Genomic DNA, 8,280 nt, shown 5'->3' on the forward strand with positions numbered 1-8,280 from the left:
GATCTCTTCTCTCTGTGGATCCTTTAGGATAATTTAGTGACTTTAATATCTAATACCAACTACTATTATGTGTATTGCCTTTGTTCTCCAAACTCGCACCACTGACCTAATAATGGACAAAATGACAATCATGTCTATAGCCACTTGCAACGAAAGACTCTCCATAGTCTCATATTGCAGCATAATGAAGAGAAATTACAAGTGGATAGAGAGCAGCAAGTACCCAGAGATAATCTCAGGATGGGATGAAAGGAACAGTCTCTGTGATGCCCTTATAAATGTGCCAAAGGTCTAACGGGAGTGAAAGCCTGCTTCCTAGTTAATTTTCCATATTAGTGTAATGAGAACAAATAGACAAACTGCCAGCGGGTTCATTTGGCTAATGTTTCAGTCAGCAGACAAGCACAGCTTCCACTAAAAGGGGTTAAAGGTGGACAAAAATATATATCATTCTAAGCTGCTTCTTTTGGCCCTGCAAAATAACAGTGTAGGGCCACTATGGATAGTTATTTGGAGATAACACTAATCATTTATAGTTCATTTCACCTACCAGGTTCTGATTTTTGCAAACTATTTTATGTTAATAAACCTCTGCTGGCTGAATTATACCTCCAGCATCAAGTCTAGCCTTATACTTCCCGTTGCTGTGAATAGTTCCCCAGGCAGTTGAATAAAAATACAATTTTGTGGATGCTCATTCTGCCATGCAATAGTGAGCATTCATTATTCAAACTAAACAGCAACTACTCAAATAAAGACCAACTTCTCTTAGAATGTTGACAAGGAATAAATGAATGCAATATAAATATGCAGTAAATACTTGTCTTTGTTCATAGACTAGAAATTCTGCTGACTGTTAATAAGAATGCCCCATATTGTAGCCTTAGAATGGTGAAAGGCTAATACTTCTTAAGTCTTGATATAATGGATTTGCTAAGAAGACAAGCTTGACTAAAACATATGTATATATTATATTTTTTCTAAATTTTCTGCAATCACTATTTCTGTCATTAGCAAATGACAGTTATCAAATGAGTTACTATCTTTTCAGTGCTACACTGTGAAATTGGGCCACGAAAAAGTTTTTTTTTAATTACCCAGGTGAGTATTCATGCTAAGAATTGGTCTAAAATGAGAACATACTGTTACTAGAACATGATCCTAATCAAGCTTTCCTCCCTCATTTTGTTCCTAAAAACAGTAAAATCTTGAGGTTAGCTTAGGCTACTCTCTTTTAAAGGGATAATTATAATTTAAATGTGCTAATATTCTAAAATGAATCACCTCTTAATGATCACGTACAATGACAAATATGTATGATATCCTGGAAAGAGGAAACAGTTGAGAGTTAACCAATGTAGGTAGGCAGATAGGTCAGGCCCCCTTCCTCAAGCCAATGACAATGAATTTCCTGGGAAATAATGAGATCAGTAGCTCTGAAGTTGCAAAAAGCCAAGTTTGTAGAAAACAGGAACTAAGGCCTGATGAGCTGGCCATCAACAGACCCAGAGAAGGCTAGAAACCTCCCTCTGAGAGAAGCGCTAGCACGATCAAAAGGTCAGGAAAGAAATTTCAAAGAAGACTGTCACCACTCCCAATCCCTTGGCAACCCCTTCCCTAGGGACTTTGACCTAGGTAGAAGCTCCATGTGGGGCAGGTTTGGAAAACCATATAAAAGCCACCTCGAACAAAGGAAGGGCACACATATACTGCCCCAGTCCATGTGCTGCTTGTGCCCATGTGGCCCAGCACATGTGGTGGCCAAGCACATGTGGTGCCCACGTCTACTCTCTTGAGATGTGTACTTTAATGCTTTCCTTTCTAATGTGTGTAGGGGCTCTCTCCACCCTTGAAGAAGCCCGGGTCCTCTTTTAAGCATGTTATTCCCACACTCTCCCACATTTCCCTTTCTCCTCCTCTTCAAAACCCTCCAAATTGAAGCTGTTTTACTTCACTGCTTATCTACTCCTGAAATTCTTTTCTGTGACGTGAGACAAGAAACTAGGAACCTCGGGTCCTGGGTGGCAGAGGCTGATCAGGAGAAAGTGACTGTCTCTCTCCTCCCCACCTTGCATACACCATCTATGGGGCCAACTGACATCAAAGCCTTAGCTGCCATTCATAAAGCAATTTGGAAAAGTAACTTCACTTTTTGTTTATATGAAAAATGAAGAGTTTCTTGGCAACCAGTGTCTATGGCCCTCTATGGTACTAAAAGTCAGTACGTAGCGAACCCTTGCATGCATCCAGTCAGGCTTGATCCCTGGCACCACATGGCCTTCTGAGCATGGGTGGGTGTTAGCTGTTGAGGTGATGTAACTTAACATGGATACAGCAGGCTAGAGTAGCAAAACACTCTCGGGTTTAGCACTGAACCACTGGCCAGGGCATGAGCACTGCAGGGGTGACTTCTAGGCCTCAGATCACCACTTAGGAGGTACCTCCCCCCAAATAGGAACTAATATGTATTAATATAAAAATGTGTTGCCAAATTCAGAAATTAAATTGTTTTTCTCACTGATGTTCAGAATAGAACTGAGTCTCTCTAATTCTTGAACATGTAGTTTTCATTGCCTGCCCTTTGGGCAGCTCTATTATGTAGGAATTAAGAAAGTTCTGGTGTTAGAGATCATGGAAAAATTATTACCATGTCATATTAATGGAAGAGATTGAGCTGGAGATGAATGTAGTTGACAAGGTGCTATGATAACTACAGAATCCAATGCACATATATATGAAGTCTATACTTGCCTGATGATAAGTGAAGAAATACATTTAGCAACTATATGCAAATTGTCCAAATTGGTTTTAGCTCATTTCTGTATATATAAATAATTGAAATTTAATCAAACTAAAATATCGTATTTTTTCAGATCTCTACAAACATGAAATAATTTATAGTAATGATGCTGTCCCCCCGCAAGCTACCAAGAGTATCTTGCCCACACGGCAAAGCCTGGCAAGTTACCCATGACGTATTTGATATGCCAAACACAGTAACAAGTTTTACAATGTTAATGGGCCTGCTCAAACATATCGATGAACAATGGGAGGACAGTGACAGTGACAGTGTGCGATGCTGTGAGCTATGGTTAAGGTATTAACTATGGAGGGTAAAATGCAAATATCGCTGGGAAAAGTATAAGAAGTGTTTCTGGGGGACAGAGAAATAGTACAGGAGGTTGCACACCAGCTTTATACATGGCCAACCCAGGTTTGTTCCTGGCACTTGGCACCGTACCACATTTGGTGTCCGCATATGCCAAGCCATGAGAACAGATCCACGAGTAAGTCTTGAGCACTACAGGAAAATGTAGCCAAAACAAACAAGCAAAATTAAGTTTTACTGATCCATTGTACTGGAGTAAGATTCAATACAAATTTTAAAAATGGGTTATAATTGTGTGAGATTATTTTGAATAACATGGCAAGAGTTTTGAACAACTCATGCTTCGTTTAGAGCCATTGTATGATAATAAGCAAGAATGGTTATTACTGTTAAGAAACTCATTCCAGAAACTCTTGGTTGTTGCTAAGAAGAAATGAACATAGAAAATTGAAATTGCATACATATTCGTTCATATGTACTTTTACTTATTATTTCAACTTGATTTTGACTATATCAAATGCTATGTGGTGCACTGAATTATTGGTGCTAGTTCTTTACTTTCCTATAGAAAACAAAATGGATTCTATGTTACCATGATGATATGTCATGCTTTTACTTTAGGCTATGTGTCTCAGTTTGATCAATTGGTTGTTAATGAATGTAACTAACAGGGGTAATAGTTATGATTGATCATTTAAAATTTGGTATTTTTTTTGTCATGAAGTTGATACCCACTGATCAAAAAGTAATTAAAGATATATGGGCCCAAACTGCAAATTGCAGTAAAAAAGCCAATGCCGTATTTAATCAGGTACACAACTAAACCCAGAATATACAATCAGATCCATATAAGAAAATGCTTACCACTGTAAAACAAAGCACTTTTGTAAGATACATTGTATTATATTTGAACAATGATAGTAAGCCATGTTTTAACAGTGCTATCTCACTTTTAAACACATTTCTTTGCTTGTTTCCTGATTCAAAGTAAGAGGGTTATTACAGAAAATTTAAAATATTTTATACTATGTTTTACTTTATTAAAATATTTAAGTTCATAGATATTGTAACTTGAATTCATGCACAAAGTAAATATAAGGGCACATTTAAAAAATCCTTATTAAATAGTTCTACTTTTGTAAATATTTGCATTCATGGCACAGAAATCTAATTAGCTAATATAAATGAAATTAATGTTAAACAAGAAGAGAAACTTCTTATATGTGGGTAAAATTACACAATTTATATAGAATCATTTAATTGGTATATTATTTGTAATTGAAGTAGATAATTCAATGACATAAAAAAAATCAAACTAAATACCAATAGTCTCTTTTTCTGAAATACAAACCTGAAAGTTACAAAGTTACAAAGTTCTGAAAGTTACAAAGCTTTCAGGTTTAGGTCTCAGTCATGCAAATATCAATCACATTTTCCTTTACCAATACTTATTTTTCACCACGAAGAACCCCAATAAACCCCCCTACCCCCCCAATGCCTGTGGGGCAGATGAATTCTAGTTAACACTCTATCTACTTTGACTAGCTTCATTGTTTCGATAAAAGTTGCACCATTATTATTTAGACTTTACCCCCACCCCCCCAAATCAGTCATGCTGAAAAAACATTGTGAAATGATTTGCTTTCTACAGCTGGGTTCAAGAATTAAATGATGTCGCGCGGCCACGATAGGTTTTGGATTTCTGCTATTTTGCTCATTAACCCTGGAAGTATTTCTACTGAGATTCAGATAATTAAGAGATTGGTTTCTGTGCTCTGGAGTCATGGCCGTGCCGGAGAGTCGCTCGTGGGGGGCAACTGGTGACCTCGGTAGGGCGTGAAGGACTGGCCGGAACGTCCCCCGTCCCATGAGGTTTCAGTCACGCCCCACCCCTGGCTCAGACCTGCTCTCCACCAGGCTCCCATGCGGCCACCATCTTTCTTTCCAGAGAGGAGAGGGCGAATGGAGCAATACCCTTTCCCCTCCGGGCAGGCATGATGGCCCGGATTAACGCATAAAAAATATGGAACGGTTCACGAATTTACGTGTCATCCTTGCGCAGGGGTCATGCTGATCTTCTTTGTATCGTTCCAATTTTAGTATATGTGCTGCCGAAGCGAGCACAACCTGTGAGAAAATTTTAATAGTTGAAGAAAGGTACTTGGTAAGCTCATATAGAATTGAAATAGCATAGTTAAATTTTCTTAGTGACAATATTTGAAATGTTAACTCTCATTATTTTTACTATGTTTACATTTGATTTATGTGAGAAAGGATACTTTTCAATTTAGGTGTTTAATCTGAATCCCTTATTATTGCTAACAAACATACACTAAATTTTTCTACCTTGATGCCTTGCACGCAGCCAACATGGCCGACCCGAGTTCGATTCCTCCGCCCCTCTCGGAGAGCCCGGCAAGCTACCGAGAGTATCTCGCCCGCACAGCAGAGCCTGGCAAGCTCCCCGTGACGTATTCGATATGCCAAACACAGTAACAACAAAATCTCCAATGGAGACGTTACTGGGCCCGCTCGAGCAAATCGATGATCAACGGGAGGGCCTTTACTTACTTTACTTTACTTTTGAGATATCCGGACCAAATAAATCCATCTCAAGTATGGTGCTCAGCTAGTAATAAGCAAGTAGGCCAAGAGGAACATGCCACATAATATATAGAAACAGAATCTCTTTGAAAACCTCCAAGCCATACACTAATAGAAATAATATATTATTATCTGTAATATTATTATCTGTTAAAAGCACCATTATTGAACAATATACTAAAACAACTACCATAAGTATTCTACTAATTTTATTATTTCAACACTTCAATAGATCCTATCAATATTCTGAATAAATTCATGAAAAGTTCTCTGACTGTTAAAAATTTGGAAGGCATATCAAAAGAAAATTTTTCTGCTGTCTTTTATCAATTTAAGTAAATTATCTATTAAAATCCTAGGAGCTGGAGAGATAGCACAGTGGGTAAGGCATTTTCCTTGCACACAACTGACCCAGGTTCGATTCCTAGCATTTCCTGGAGCACCGCCAGGAGCAACTCATGAGTGCAGAGCCTGGAGTAACCCCTGTGCATTGCCGGGTGTGACCCAAAAAGCAAAAAAATATTATGTAAATGACTATTTTTTAATGTTTTATTGCTCTGGAAGGATACGGATTGGTGTGACCTTAACTCTGATACCTGTGATCACTAATATTAAGTTAAAGACTTGACCAGTATCTGCCAACTCATCTAATAAGTAGAGATTCAGTCACATTTTTCCTTGTTTGTTAATGATTGATGGTGTTAAATGGAAAAGCATTGAAAATCTTGTTAACATCAAGATATATTTAATCTATTGCCTCTCCTTGATCTCCTAAGTCACTCTGACATATAAGGAAATTAGATTAATCTGACATGATTCATTCCTTATACAGCCTTGTTTATTACTCCCCAGTACAAGGTAGCTGGTGTTCATCTAGCTGTTGCCAATTGATTTTTGATGACAAATTTTATCTTCTTTTTATTTTTTCCACTGAAATTTAGCTGAAACAAATAACTACTCTGCAATCCTTATTGTGACATGGGGAAAATGTATAATATTGGATATGCAAAATGATTATTATATTTTTATTAAAAGACCTCAGAGTAATTTCTTAATGATTTAAATTTAAAGTCTAAAAGAATATTTATCATAATTAAGTTAATATCTTAATCTCTTCATAATTTATTAGAGGCTGTTAATCACTAAAGAAGATTCGAATGCACAGAAGTTGAGAGCAATACAATTATTGGGGCCATATTCAGTAGGCATGGCAGGGACAGAGTCACTATAATATACACAGCAGTGCAGATATGCTGTTTCAGGGATCAGACTGTATCATGTTGGAGGTCAGAAGTGGTACTAGGGCCGCATTAGTGGTTCTCTTGATATACCACAACAACACATGGGGGGTGGGTTATTGAAATTTTGAGCTCACTGATGCTATCCATATGCCATATCTTTTTGAGGTAAAGCCTTGATCTTTAGTAGCAATATTTTTTTTTCTTTTTGGGTCACACCTAGTGATGCTCAAGGGTTACTTCTGGCTCTGTACTCAGGAATTACTCCTGGAGGTGCTTGGGGCACGATATGGGATGCCAAGGATCAAACCTGCCCCCCTCACCCCCATGCAAGGCTTATGCCCTACACACTGTACTATCGCTCCGGTCCCTAGTAACAATTTTTAACTAAATTAAAATGCTATTCCTGCTTCATGGATCAAGTATAGCTTTGCTTTCTTCTTTCCACCATATAACTTTAGTGGGTCTTCTAAAATAAGACAAGATAAAAAGAAAAAGAATACATTCAGAATTTGGTCTTTTGGAAGTTCCCACAATAGGTAGATTCTTTAGTGTAGCCAATTATTGATGAAGGGTCATTGGGATGTACTACATTGTTCACTGTTCTCTGGGAATTGTGATAGAAATGAAATGTTCTTTTATTATCTATAACATTAGACTACCAATGAAAATGAGTCAAATAGTTAAGGCATGCTAATGCGTAATTAAATCACAATAGATTATTAGAGGGGTAGAAGTTAGAAAACCTTAATAGAAAACTTGATTTTATGATGACCTACATTTGTTGTTTCTTATTTGTCATATGAAAAAAAGGACGCCCATTGTTCTGTGGAAAGAATAAGTGTTGTATTACTATCATGTCAAATTATATTCATTTTGATAACCTCATAAAGAGGTTGAAAAGATAGTACACAGAGTAAGGCACTCGCTTTCTAAGTGGCCCACCCAATTTTATTCCTAGCACCATATATGGTCCTTGGAGCACTATCAGTAATCCTTGAGCATAGACCCAAAAATAATCTCTGAACACTGCCTAATGTGGCTCAAACTATGCACCCCCCCAAATCAAAACAAAACTAAAAATCTCAGGAAGAAATTTGCATATGCTCCTTACCATACAACACTGACCCTAATCACCTTCCATGCCATTCATATTGTTCATATTGTCAATGGAACCATTAACTGGCAATATTTTTACCACTTGGGCAACAATATACAACAGGCTCTTCATACAATCAATTTCTGGATATCACTTATATTTTCTGCAAGAAGTTGAACCAGTCCTTTTGGGTGTCAAAATTTCAATGGTCAAACATTATGACAAGAAAA

At 37.4% G+C, this 8,280-nt stretch overlaps 1 non-coding gene across 1 annotated transcript; it reads right to left on the reverse strand.

The window, feature by feature from the left end:
* Nucleotides 1-5,126: 5,126 nt before the first annotated feature.
* On the reverse strand, nucleotides 5,127-5,233 carry LOC130029612 (U6 spliceosomal RNA). The gene has a single exon (XR_008793379.1). It is a non-coding gene; the product is annotated as a U6 spliceosomal RNA (small nuclear RNA).
* Nucleotides 5,234-8,280: the final 3,047 nt, after the last annotated feature.

The sequence above is a fragment of the Sorex fumeus genome, unplaced genomic scaffold (assembly GCF_029834395.1).
Source record: "Sorex fumeus unplaced genomic scaffold, SorFum_2.1 ptg000003l, whole genome shotgun sequence".
Classification (NCBI taxonomy): domain Eukaryota; kingdom Metazoa; phylum Chordata; class Mammalia; order Eulipotyphla; family Soricidae; genus Sorex; species Sorex fumeus.